This window comes from Vollenhovia emeryi, unplaced genomic scaffold (genome assembly GCF_000949405.1).
Source record: "Vollenhovia emeryi isolate VEMERY1.0 unplaced genomic scaffold, V.emery_V1.0 DF939137.1, whole genome shotgun sequence".
In the NCBI taxonomy this organism is placed as follows: Eukaryota; Metazoa; Arthropoda; class Insecta; order Hymenoptera; family Formicidae; genus Vollenhovia; species Vollenhovia emeryi.
This window is the reverse complement of record NW_011967229.1, coordinates 2,230,070-2,244,028: the sequence shown is the minus strand read 5'-3', so window position 1 is coordinate 2,244,028 and position 13,959 is coordinate 2,230,070. Positions and strand designations below refer to the sequence as shown.

General features: G+C 57.5%; 1 protein-coding gene across 1 annotated transcript in view; it reads right to left on the bottom strand.

Annotated features, from left to right (window-relative positions):
* LOC105567486 (AT-rich interactive domain-containing protein 1A) overlaps positions 1–13,691 on the bottom strand; it is a 21,267-nt gene extending 7,576 nt beyond the window's left edge. The window contains exon 1 of the mRNA XM_012022393.1: positions 12,760–13,691. The gene's annotated coding sequence lies outside the window, so the exon portion shown is untranslated. The remainder of the gene's footprint in view (positions 1–12,759) is intronic.
* Between the last annotated feature and the right edge of the window lie 268 nt (positions 13,692–13,959).

Below are 13,959 nucleotides of genomic sequence, written 5' to 3'. Positions count from 1 at the left end.
CTCAGGCCCATCATTGGTGAGATATAATCGCTTATTATTTAAAAACTATTACAGACTCGATATTTTTGCATTAGAATCTTCGTCTTGAAATTCTCTCAAGAGTCTGTTATTAAAAGGATATCCGGTGGTTTCAGTACACCCTGCATAAACAGACGTCCCAGTCGGACAGTTTTCCACTCGGACACGTGCTCGCTGCGCTATCGAGTCATAGCCGACGCGGGAAACAAGATCTTGGCAGCAAAACCGCGCTTGCGTACGCCGTTACGCAACTATTGATGAACTTTAGCTCCTGCAGCAATATAAATGATAAAGCGTTTCGCGCGACGGATGTAACGACGCGCGTTACGTAAGGCCGCCAGGCTAGCGCGCCGGTGAGACGCGCGCGGCCGCGGCGCGTTAATGAGAATCGAGCCTCCGTTGCCGCGGGAGGCTTGCGGAAGGTCCAGCCCGGCCTCGCGACGCACTCGCATCTCGTTCGCGCCCAATCTGGATCCGATCGCGCGGCGTTTAGTGCCAATCCACGATAGAGATTTAAACCCTAAGCCTTAGGCCGGTAGGTATTTATACACACAGAAAAAATTAAGCGGCCGTAAGCAACGCCGAGAATTCCGTGCGATTGAAATTCTCATGTCTCGAGTCTTACTGCTTAAGATTTTTCGTACGCCACCGGCCCGATTCGTTCAAGAGATTCCAATCTCGGGACAAGCCGGTGAAGTTGAGAGAGCGAGAGAGAGAGAGAGAGAGAATCTGCCACGACGAGCACAAACGAGCCGAAATTCACATGGACGAGACCACATTTACCTCGTGTCGAGATGCAAGGGCTCTGGCGAACGTTCGTTCGCGCTCGCCCGAGTCCGTTTTAACGGGGACGAAACGGGGAGCGACCGGTGCGCCGGGGCAAAAATCATCTCGAAGCCTCGTGACGAGGCGGCTAGGATTTTCTAGAATCCTGATATGGAAATCGGACGACTCACAGCTGCGTGACGCGCGCTCGTTATTTAATACGGCGTTACGCAACGCGCCGTGTCGTCTATTTTTCAGAAGTTCGGGAGTGACTCATTAATTCCGCGACTCTCTCTCTCTCTCGCTCTCTTGACTCAACTGGGTCGAATAATTCGTGCTCGCGAAACGCGAGGAGGAGCAGCGGCATCAGCGCCGCGTTGTACGTCACCCCGCGGGGAAATAGAACAATTAGGAGCGTAAATCTCGATGACGACGTGCATCATCGCGCGTGTTTCCCCGCGAAACGAGTTGCCGCCCCCCCCGGTTTACCGTGCGCGACACCTCTCCGGACAAGTCGCTCGCAGGACGCGTACTGGAGGTCCGCTGCGCCCGGGCGAGCCGCATTGCCGGCGCATTACGACACGACCCGGAGCCCGGCTTTTGAAAGCCGAGAGGCGGCCGCCGCGCCGGTCGGTTTCCCCCCCGATTGTATCAGAACGCGACACGGACAATGAATTATCGGGACACGAAACGCGCCGGCGAAAATTGAGCAATCTCCCGGAATTCCAGTCCGCCCAATTACGTACGGCGTTTCGCGTGACTCACGTTATCCCTCGCCCGATCCGATCCTGTCGATCTTTCCGCGCCGCGCGGAAACCGCCCACGCGGAGTCACGAGGCGTCGGGCTCGCTCCGGCGAGGCCCGACATCCGCGTCTGGTATCGAAACGACGTAATCCCAATTGCGCGCCGTTTAATCGAGAAGAAGGAAAAGGGACGGGGGGAGGAATGGAGAGGAGGAGGAGGAAAGAGCGTCTCTACGCGCCGATTGGGAAAGAATCGGGGGTCCGGGAACGCGTGCGACGCACACACTCCGTTCGCGCCTCGCTGATATCGCAACCTTGCGAAATCCCCCGATGGACTCGCTCCAAGTGCCCGCGACTTCCGCCCACGGCGGACGACCTCCCGCGACACCGACGCTCTTCTGCGTTTTGAAATTAGCTCGAAATTATTTCGGTGACTCGTAAATCGCGGTACGCGATCCCGCGGGCGGACGCGCGCGCGCGCGCGGCTTCTATTTCGAAGCGGGCGATTCACGCGGCCCATTCGATTGTCGTGCGCCGCGCGGGCGGATTCCGCGGAAGCGGCGCGTTTATTTGCATCGACGTCTCTAATTAAGCGCGTAAACAACGTTGTTGATCGGCCGGCACCCGCTCGCTGCGTCGCGCGCGCCCGCGCTCCGCCGGCGCGTCGTTGGCTAATATAATTCCGACGCAGTTCGCGCAAACAACTGCGGCCGCGCGACTGCCGCGATAGGTCGCGTTTCGCGTCGCGCCGACGTGACGCACGCGGAAACGCCGCGCCGCGCCGCGCCGCGCGCGCCGCGTGACGTACGCCACGTGTTACGGCCGGGGAATCACGTTCCGTTCTTCCGCTTACAACAGAGGCGGGATAATCGGCGAATTATATTCGCGCGCGGCCGAGATCGCATTTCGCAAGCGCAGGCTTCTTACGATACCTCGAGCTGGAGAGCCCAGAGCCCCGCCATGTCTCGTTAGGTAAATAAGGTAGTCGGTGACGCGGCGCGTACTACTACGTTTACCTAACGAGACCCGGCGGAGTCTAGTAGTAAAGTTCTCTATTATCAGACAGTCGCCTAATATGAGACAGCGGGGGGGGGGGGGGTTTCCGACAGATATTAAATTTCACAAATCTTTTTACGTAACAATTACACCTGCGACCCGACAAAGAGTTTTCCACTAAACAGATTTCGCCCCGAGGGCAATGAATTCATGGTGGACCCAACGGATGACGCCTGTTAAAAGATTTTTTTAACAAACAACCCTGGCGAAAATAATGTTTATTAGAAGTTTCTAAGAAGTTTGTTCAAATGTTGAGTCAACGTTTTATTTGAGTTTAAAAACGTTTATTGAATTGCTCGCGAGATATAAATTGAATCATGCAGTTGTTGACGTGTCCACGGTTACACGTGTCCAAATTGCGTTTAATGACACAATGTCAAACGTTGCCCATTATAGTTTTCTAAGTGTCGGTAAAATGTTACTGTCGGCAAAGAATTAACCAGGTGTTTGCAACGTACTTCTAAACGGCGTAACCGTCAATAAAACTCTTCATAAACAATGTGACTATCGATAAAACTCGCCATAAATAAATATAAACGTCGTCTATCACTTCAAACTTTCGCCAGGGAATAATGTCGTGAATCAGGACACCGACATGTGTCCAACAATTAAATCAGAAAAGGCCATCTTTTAAAAGAATACTTATTTGCATTAAAGTTGTTTGCATTACATGTCTATTGAATAAGTATTAAAAATTGGTTTCATCAATACTATTGGTCTCTTTTATCCCTTTCGGTAAAATCTTATGCTCGATCGTTCGGGGATAACATTTTAACATCAAAAACATAAATTTAACAGAAGCCCCCGCTATCTCGTATTAGGGGACTCTCCTCATTGCAGAAGTCTGCACGGAGAGAATTTTCTCTTAAAGTTTGTCCTGGAATTCGTGTAACCGTGGAACAACACGGGCCGAGGGGCCAAAATCATGTACACCAACGCCCTCTAATGCCCAGTGGGCATTCCTTTATCTTGTTTCATCTTATTTCATCTTTGTAGTGCCCCAGCAAGGCCTAATGCCCAAAAAGTACCCAGTAATGCCTAGTAATGCCCAGTAATGCCGCGGATCTGTACACCGCAACGCCCTCAGCGGTTTCTCCCTCGACGTGGGGGGAATTTTGAAGAACTCTCGAGAGTTTCTCGGAAGTTCACCATACATTTTGCTGGTAAAATGTATAATTACTAGCGAAATGTACGGCAGAATTCAAAATTAAATTCCCCGAAATGCCGCGATCTTGTCCCGCGATTGCGATACCTTCGCGGGATAAATTTTGAAGGACAACTGCCTCCGCGCGTGGTTCCTCCCCCGATACCTCAGCCGCGTCAGTTTTTTTCCCCGGAACGGAAGTGACTCTGGATAAATAGAGCCGCAGGTTCGCGCAAATACGCTATTTATCTTATCTACGAGCGAAATAATTCTTCGGCCGTGGAGGAAGCACTGACATCACTTATCGAAATTAAAACAGCAATAAAGAATAGACGCGATAAACACTTCTAACGTCATCCCTCCCGCTCCCCCTCCCCCCCCCCACTCTCTCTCCCTCTCTCAGTATTTTCCTGCCGTGATCCATGATCCTGCGATTACGAAACTATTGCGTCACGTTTAAATCGACGAATACGTATTTACGTAAAGGCGCATTCCGATATTCAAATCGAGGTACTTACGGCCTCTAGATAGATCGACTCCTGACGTCAACGCGCGAACGTTATTCTGTTATTTTTATCGGCTAATGCAGGTGCCGTCCGCGGAAATGAATGCTCATGAGATCCTAACGCGTGCAACTAAATGGAAACGTTACGCAAGCTCATTCATCGCTTTCGTACGCTATTGTCCCGCGTAGCGGCGCGATTCGCCGCTTAATTAATCGGCTGATTCTAGTTCCCGTAATGAGGCTCGCGTGCAGTCGCGCACGTACGGAGGAGACGCTCCCCGTCCCACATTTCGCGTGAAAACGCAGAAACGGGTACGTGACGCGGGCCGATTTCCCGCGTTTTCCGCGGAGACGCCAGTCACCGGGCACGAGTAAAACGCGGCCTGAATCACGTAAACGGCATCGCCCGCGACCGTCGTTTTCGCCGAATCATCGCGGGTGGGTGCACCCACGGATTTTCCACCGAGACGTCACACCGAGCCGCCGTTGTGCAATCTCGCGACTCGCCTCTCCCCCCCGCCCTTCCCCTCGCTCCGCTTCGGAAAAATCGCCGCGACGCTACCCACGTGGGACGCGCTCGATGACTTGGCTCGATAATAGAACTTAATGACGAGCTCGCTGAAACGCGTGCCCGCGTTTCTCGGCGCGTCAAGCCGGGGGAGGCTCCAGAATTCCGTACGATCGGGGTCGTTTCAAACGCCTGCGCTCTCGACTGTCTAAGGCCCGAACCCGCGCGGAAAAACTTAGGCGGGCGAGCTTAAGACTTGAGAATCTCAACCGATCGGAATTTTCGGCATATCGCTTAAGTTTCCAGACGGCTGCTCGCATTTTCGGCAGTCATTGGCCATTGAGTTGCCGTCACTTTCCTCAAGTCTCAAAGTCGCAACTTGGACCACGTTCTAGCATTGTGGACGCAGGCCTTTATCGCCTCAGTGTTTCTCGCGCGCGCTCGGACCTTCACCGACTCCGAAAAATCGTCCTCGGAAGCATTAGACTGCGTAACACCTACCACCCCCCCCCCTCCCTTCCCCGAGATACCGTGCTATCTCTAGGTTTGACGATTGACACTAATATGTGTCAATCGTACAGTCTCGAGAAATCGGCGGGAGATCGTCGTGCGGGATGTTGCGAGAGGCCACGAAAAGTCAGATCAGATCCGGTCGCTATTATTGCACGCCGTCGCCGTTGTTATTGTTGTTGTTGTTGTTGTTCGCGTTAGGAGAAACGTCGCGGCCAACTGCGCGTCGGTAAATTCCTCCGAGCGCGCGTCTCCACTCCCCTCGTCGTCGTCTTCGCTATCAATCGCGACGTTTTCGAGGAAATCTTATCTCCCCCCCCCCCTCTCTTGCCACCGGTATCACCTAATTTTCCGGGAACGGCGGAGGGGAGGGGGAAAAATCGCGGGAAGGAGAGAGAGAGAGAGAGAGGGAGAGAGAGAGATGGGACGCGTCGCGCTCGCAACGCGGGCACGGCACGTGTTCCGCCCGCGCGTTGCGCAATGCGGCGCGGCGGGCCGCCGCACGTGGCCCGCCGCTGCGTGGCACCCAGGCGTCGTCGTGCATCTGCGACTCGCGCGCACCGCTTCCGGGAACGTGCCGGCGCGCGTCCGCGTGGTTCGCCCCCTGGGATTAGCGCGTAGCGCGCGAAACCGCGCGTTCCGCGGACGCCGCCTACTTTCCGCATTGCGACGTTGAATCGTTCGAGGAAAAGAACCGCCGGTCGAGCGCGATTATTACATGCGCCTGCTACATTATACAACGTGCCCACCGCACAAATGTACGCGCATATATAAATATAGCAAAAAAAATAAATAAATAAAGTACTCGTGACACGCGAAAACAAGATGCCGTCCGCTCGACGGCGCGACTTCCGCGGAGACGGCGCTCGCCGCGATTGCATAAACCGCGCTTGCGAAATCGGTATCATAGTTTAGAATACGAAATAATTAGCGGCGTATTATGCCGGCCGATGAGTAATAATTAGCGTGATATCATGCCGTATCTCGATTAAGTCATCCGTTGACCCGGTGCCAGCGTGTTTGTTTTTTTTTTCCTCTCTTTCCTGACTCGCTCGTTCGAGGAAGCGGCTCACAATATGCATACGCGACGTATTCTCGCCCGTGCGCTCCTCCCCTTCACCCCCGCTCGGCGCGTGTACATCTTCCCGGAAATTTATTTACATTATTTCCCGGCCGCGGCCGCGGCCGGAAAATCCCTCGCGACGGGACGGAAGTCTAAAATTGCTGTATCTGGGGAGGCGAGAGACAACACGTACTCCGCGCGCGGCGATCACGAGCGCGATCGTACGAGAGCTCCGACGGAAGCGCGGACGGAATCGCGCGAGACGCAATAAGCGAGGCAGCGAGATTTTTAACGGAATCGACGGGAAGCGGATATGCGCGCGTAATAAATAAATCGGGCGCGCGCGCGCGCGCGCTCTCGTGTCTGCGCGTGACGATCTCGGCGAGCGCGCGCGCGACCGTCCGGCGGATATTATTACGTGCGGAACGCGGGCGTTTCAGAAAAACCGCTGAATAGGATGCGCGCGGGCGCCCCGAAAATAGTCCGGGTACGACGAACTTAAGCGCGCCCGCGCGCCTGGTACACATAAAGGCATGTGCACAATGTCTCTCGCGCGGGGGAGGGGGCGGCCACCCGACACCGCGCTTGGCCGTGGCGCGGCTGTACGTGTTACGATTGCGGTCAGCGCTCACGTAACTGCCGAGCCACTGATACCGTTATCGGCCTTTGCCGAGGCATTTCGAACCGGTCTCCGATTTCGTTTCCCCGCTCATTACGCAACCGGCCGCGCCGCGCCGCGCCGCGATAACGCGCGCGCCCGCCGAGGGAGAATTTCGCGGCGCGACAGGAGGGTCCCAGCCGCGGCGGATCGCCGATCTCCCGGGGGAGAGATCGTGCGCCGCGCGTCCAAGGTCCGTCGCGACGCTCGGTAAGAGGAAACTCCGCAAGAGCGGCGGTTTAGTGTCCCTGCGATCGGAGTCTGGCCAGCGGGTGCAGTTTCGGCAAAACGGCGCGAGAGCGAAAGAAACGTATTCCCTCTCGCTCTACGTACAAGCGACGGGGAAACCGCCGAGGGCATTGCGGTGCACAGATTTGTGGCACTGCTAGGCATCTTTTGGGCATTAGTTTGGGCCTTGCCCTGGGACAGTGTAAAGGTATAATAAGATAAAGAAATAAGATAAAGTAATGCCCACTGGGCATTAGTGGGCATTGGTTTACGAGATTTTGGTCAGGGGATTCCCCCTCGACGATACAGCACATGCGTAACGTAGATCGAGAGGGAATTTATTTCTTCCTCTCTCGCGACATTTTGCCGAAACCGCCCGCTGGCCGGACTCCGATTAGAGAGAGGCTCTAGGGAGGTTTCTCCAACGGCGCCGGATCGATCGGCGACACCCGGTATAGTCGGTATTATAGTCGCGTAACAGAGGCACGCTTTGTCGTTACATAATCGTGCGTCACGCGGCCGGCTTGATACGATTCGATGCGAGGCGAGCGGGGGTCGGCGGGGGGCGAGGCGGGGGAAAGGAAAGGCCAGGCAGAAGCGGGACCGAATTACACGAGACGAAGGCGCCGCGCGTTAACGGCGCGCGCGGCTCCTATATACGCGCTTTGGGCCGCCCGCCTCGTAATTACCCGCGGCGAGTGGCCTCCGAATTTTAATCGCGCGTTTCGAAATTTCGCGCGCCCCCACCGCGCCCGGGACTCGCCGCACGTTCCGGCGGGCTCGCGGATCCACGTGAGATCCGCGGCGTTTCTTACGGCGCGCCCCGCCGCGACGGCCTTCCGGCTACACGTGACACGGGCGGATAACGAGCGAGGCCTCTGCGGGAAAGCGTTTATCCTCGTTACATAATACGCGATCGACGTCCCTCTCCTTCCCCTTTTTTCCCCCTCCCCCCCCCCTTCCCCGAGCGCGAGCTCCGGATTTATTCATCCTGTCGCGCCGATTGTCACGATTCTCGCGCGGCGCATAATCGCGCACGTACGCGGCGTTCTATCGCGATTACAAAATGCATGCGCATTTTAAAAGCCCTTACCTCAAAAGATAAAGGCCCGAGAAACGTGGCGTTTGAGCAACTTTAATCGACGAACGGCAATAAAAGTGAGCCGCAATTTGATTTAGGTGGCTAACATAAAATTGCCCCGGCCTTCCAGCGCGCCCGCTCGATTCTTCGGGGTCCCGCGCTGGCGGTGTGAAAGTCGCTTAAGAAATAACGCGGTGCGTGATGCAACTGTTAGCACATAGCGCGCAAACGCTCGCGCAATTCGCGCGAGTCGGTTCGCCTTGTGTTGTTGCCGTCCCGTCCCGTCCCGTCCCGTCCCGTCCGCCACGTGACTGCAACACGTGCAGGCTGTTATGTTAGACCATTCACCTTCGTTGCATAATACGAGCGGGAAAAGGTCACCGCGGCGAACAACGGAGTCTGATGTTTGCTAATATGATCGATAAACCGGCCGCTTCTGAAACGGCGGATCGCACGCGGAATTCGGCCGCTCGAATCCCGCGCGGGGCGAAGCCTCGAATTGGCGCGGTCGTGACGCAAGATCCCCGCGCTCCGCGGCAACGCTCGCGGGGGAGGCGCGGATCTTCGCGGAGCTTAACGCAAGCTGGTAACGGACGCGCCCCTCCCCCCCAACCCCTCCCGCGAGATTCGAGGAACGACCTGCCGGTCGCGAGGGATACGATCTTAAAATTCCGCCGTCGCGGTTGTCGCGTCGATACGTCGTTTAAGTAAGAAATAGAGCGGCGCAAACAGATACGAGGCGTGCATTGCTCGCCCACCGTGTGTCTCTCTCTCTCTCTCTCTCTATCCCTCTCTTTGATTCTCTTTCCTTCTCTCTCCTTCCTTCCCTCCCTCCTTCTCTCTTTACACCGTGGTGTGATCGATGAACGGCCGATGACGCAACGTATAATCCACACAATGTCCGAGACGCGACGACACGTAAGTGCAGTGACGGACGCGAAATGGTTGCGACACTCTTTCTCTGTAATGAGTTTAGGAACATGCATTTAGATCGAGGGTCACGCTCGAAAGCCTTCCTCCCCCGAGGAAGACTTTTTACTCGACGGCCGCGTCCCGAAACCATTTTCAGCGCTTCCGATCTGTTTCCCCGAGCGAGGCTTTCCTCGGGGACGGTGTTTTCGAGCGGAAACCCCGCGGGTCGACTCCGTGTCTTACGCCGGGGCGAAAATGCGAAAACCGTCCCCTTAGAGACAGAGACGAAGCCGCTCGCTTTTACGCCCAATCTACAATATGTGCGTCGGGAAACGTTCTACTTTGTAGTCAACAAACACGTTTAAAAAAAAAAACTTGCGCAAGTCGATCGAACGCACGCGGTGCATTGTCGTACAATCGTACACTGTCGACAAATTTTTCGTGCGTTCCGCACTTGTCCGCACACAAAATTGAACGTTTCCAGACGCAGAAAGCACAACTGTATGTCGGGCCTCAACATTTTCACTACGTCGCGAGACACAGTGCTGACCCCCTGCATCTAAATGCGCGTTCCTAGACTCGTTAAAAAAAAAAACGTGTCGCGACCATTCTGTCCGTCACTGTACGTGCCTACAAGATATCGCCGGTGTATCCGGTCGCGCGCGCGCGCGCACACGCGCACGGGAGGAGAACCGTAACCAGCGGTAGCTGCACTCGCGCGACCGCGTTGCGGCGTAACAACACCTGCGACTGTGCGCGCGCGCGCGCGCGCGTTTCCGCGGCAACGCGGAGATACCGCTAATCCGCGCTCCGCGGGCGCGGGCGCGGGCGCTGACACCCCGCCAGACAATGTCCGTATCGATCGGCAGATAACTCGATCTCCCTCGACGGGAGAACCGTCGCCGCGCGATTTTCTCCCCGTTTTGTCGAGTAAAACGCACCGTCATCACCTCAGACTCGGCGCGACGCACCCGGTCCCGTTACTCCGGCGCGCGATACGTTATCGGCACAGCTGTAAAACTTTATTTATCATCCGTTTGCCTGTCTATAATATGCCGGAACATCCGGCGGTTGTGCGGCGATCGCGGCTCCTCCACCCCCGCCCCCCGCCTTCTCTCTCCCTCGCGGATTTCCCGCGCGGATCCGCGCGGGAAATCTTGGCCGCCGACGACTCGGTCCCGCGCGCGCGCACGTGCGTACGTACCGTGCCCTTCGGCCGGGAGTCCGTGAGGTTTATCGCACGGACGGTTTTACGCTACGAGGTTGAGAGAGCCCCGTAAATTGGGCCGTGGCCCACTTTGATAGAGAGCCGTAGCGGCACGCGGCGCCCGGTGGGAGGAGAGATCGATGGGGTGGGGGAGTCGGCGTAAATGAGAGAGGGGGGAGGTTCCCGTTTCGCGCGAGAGGATCTCGCGATCGATGGATCGCTCTCTGCTCCCCGTAGCCGCCGCGGGCCACGTGGAGGGACCTCTTTAACGAGATCGCTTCGTCGCGCACACGGCGGCCGAGAACCGAGGGAGAGAGGGGGGGAGGGGGGGAGAAACGTTATCGCCGTATCGCGACTCCGTAATGTGTCTCAATTAATCAAATTCGCTGGGATCGGCTAATTTTAAATTATAATCGGCCGTTAATGAGGGAGAGAGAGAGAGAGAGAGGGAGGGGGGGAGGGGGACGGAGACAGCTTACGTGCGACAAGAATATCGATTCTTCTCACGTAACCGCGCGAGCGGCGATGGCGGCGGCGGTGGCGGCGGCGGCGGCGGAGTCGAAAGGATAAAAATAAAATCCGACCTTGATCCTTGATCGCGATGCATTTCGCAAACGCACTCGCGCGTTCGCTCCGTCGCCTTCGGTTTCGCGCGCGGAATCCGAGCGAAAAAAAAGAGAGAGAGAGAGATAGATCCGTGGGAGATTTCGGGTGCAGCTTTGTTTCCCCCCTTTGGCTTCCGACCGCGAGCCCTCGCGCGAAGCAGGGGGGGGGAGAGGGAGGCGGCGTGACGCAACGACGCGCGCGCGTCGCACGCGCTTTCGCGAGTAAGCGCGAGGATCGCAAGACGCTCTTTATCCTCGTAGCCGCGTGACGTCAGCGTGTATTAATTGCATTTCTCGAAACCCCCGGGGCTGCATTTTATCTACACCTGCGTTATTCGAGAGCCGCGTGATTCAGCCGCGAGTATTGCGACGATAAGATACGCATTGTCCGCCCGCAGCGGCCGGACAATGGATGCACCCGGGACCGATCACGTTCTTGAATATCATCGCGCGCGAGCGAGCGCGATGTTGCGTCATTCGTGCGCCAATCGTCCGGCGATTTCGCGAAATCGCCTCGCGTGCTCGCGAAGCGCGACAGAGTAGAAACGATCCGTTCTTCGACTCGTTCGCGGGAGGAAGACGCGTACGCGAATTCCGCCCTCGCAGAACATTCGAGTTTGCCGAGGGTCGTGCGTGGAACCAATCGACTCGCGACTTTCTTTTGTGCCCGTTTACAATAGAGATTTAAAGCCCGAAGCCTTAAGAAACTGGCTGATCGCAGTCGCGCACTAACACTTGACCGTGGTTGGTCAATTTCTTGAGGCCCGGGGCTTGAACCGTCGTAGACGACCCGGGAAGGGCCCGAGCAAAAAGACGGTCCGCTCGCGACTCCGTCGTGAGACGTAAGCCGGTGTCACGAGTCAACGCGCAGAGAATCGTACGTCGCCTCGCGACGCAACGGATGCGACATACGTCCACGGCAATTGTTTGACTTCCGACTGGAGTCTTCGGGCCTGAGCAGAATGACTGTCTTGCACTCTTAACCCTTTGCACTCCCGAGTGCGACTCGACATCAGTTTTTATCCCAGGAGCTTCTCTGTCGAGTCCCACTCGACATTTTTTCACGTCCAAACCAATAGATAAAAATAGATGAAATATAATTCGGAGTGCAAAGGGTTAAGGCAATGTTTTGCGACTTCGTCTTAAAGCAACGCGCAAAACTGTCCTGTGACTTAAGAATACGAGACAGCCGTTCTCGCTCAGGCCCTTACGACGGAACCGTAAACGGTTACGACAGTCTTTCCGCTCCAGCGCGGGACTTCGGCGCTCGAGAGGAGGAGGAGGAGCAGAGCCAGCAGCCGACCACGTCGGCGAGTCCCGGCGAGAGCGCGCGAGGATCTGTCAAAACGGCGCGGGGCTCGGCCGCGCCGCGAGCACGTGCTCCGAGACGTTTCCGTCGCGCCGCGACTCGAGGGGATCGATCGGACGGCGGGAATCTCGGGATTCTCGCCCCTCGAAAGCGTCGTTCCTCTCGGCGGAGCGGGTCGAGAAAAAGAGAGAGAGAGAGAAACTCGCCGTCGTCCGAGACGGACGCGAGAATCGAGCTCGATTCTCGCGTTCGCTCGGGGAGAAAAACGCGCGCGCGGACTCCGCTCTCGCGGCTCTCGACCTTTTCCGCGTACGTTTCTCCCTCGTGCGAATCGGAGAATCTCGCCCCCCACCCCCGGGCGCGTGACTGGCACTCGCGCGCGTCTCGCGACGTGTCTCGCGAGACGCGCGCGCGCCAAGAGAGAAGAGGACCCCGCGTGTACTCACCAATATCGAAAGGTCCCGTCGATCCGCAGCGCGCGACGGAACGGCGATCCACTTTGCCGTCGATCCCTCGTCGATCCCGGCGACCCTCGGGAAGGCGTGCGCGTACTGGTTCCACCAGGCGTAACTATCGCGGTGCGATCGTCGAAACGGGAACGGCACGCGGCGCTCCGTTCATCGAACCTCCGGCGCGGCGGCTGTCACAGCGACATAACAGTCGTCCCCGTAACACGAATCTCGCGCGGGGCGGGGAGAACTTTACCTCGGCGTGGCGTAGCGTGTATACTCCACCGGCGCGCGGCCACTCGCCGAGGCGAAAACTCCAAAAAAAAGAAAAAAACCTCCCGCGGTACAGTACGTGCCGTACGCGAGGGACACTCGCGGGACGAGGCACTTTCCGAGGAGAGAAACGGATCGACCGGGCCACCGCGGGGACGCCGGTGCCCTCTTTCCTGCCTCTTCCTTCCTTCCTTCCTTCCTCCCTCTCGGGCGGAGTGAACTTGAACTCCGCGCGCGATCACGACACGTCGTGCGCGCGTTGCGTCGCGTTACGTTGCGTTGCACTGCGCGAGCTCGGCTGCGAGACCGCGGGCGCGCGTTTACGTACGCGGCGCGTGTAACGCGGAGTACACGTACGTATTCTATACGGCGATGGTACGTGCGATGCAGGGCACCGCTGCGCGAGTGCGAGAGCGAGAGAGATCCGTAGACGCGCACGTCCGCTCGCTACGAAGCCGGGCTGACGACTGACTCGGCGCGCACCGCGTGAGACTCAGACGGCGACTGCCGTACCGTCGTCTTGGCCCCAATGTCGTCTGGCTTCGACGTCGGGAAGGCTGACTGGACGGGGTTGCCGCGCGCGCGCCTGTGTTGGTGAACGTAGGTCGCGCGGCGACGGGGGAGCGGGCGAGTTTACTCCTAGTTTATACTCGGTTTATGTGTGGCGGTCCCCCATCCCCACCTCGCGCGCTCGCCGGCCTCCCCCACCACCGCCGCCGCGCTCCCAGCGCGCTTCTGCGTCAGACCGTCCGGTCCCCCACCCGCCGCCGCCGCCGCCGCCGCCGCCGCCGCCGCGCGACACCCCCTCCCGCTTCCCGCCGCCGCCCCTCCCCCCGCCGCCGGAATGCACATTGCACCCGCGTCGTCGCTCCGAGCGGACGAGCGCGCGCGGCGCGATTAGATTGCGTCGTGTGCGCGATCGCG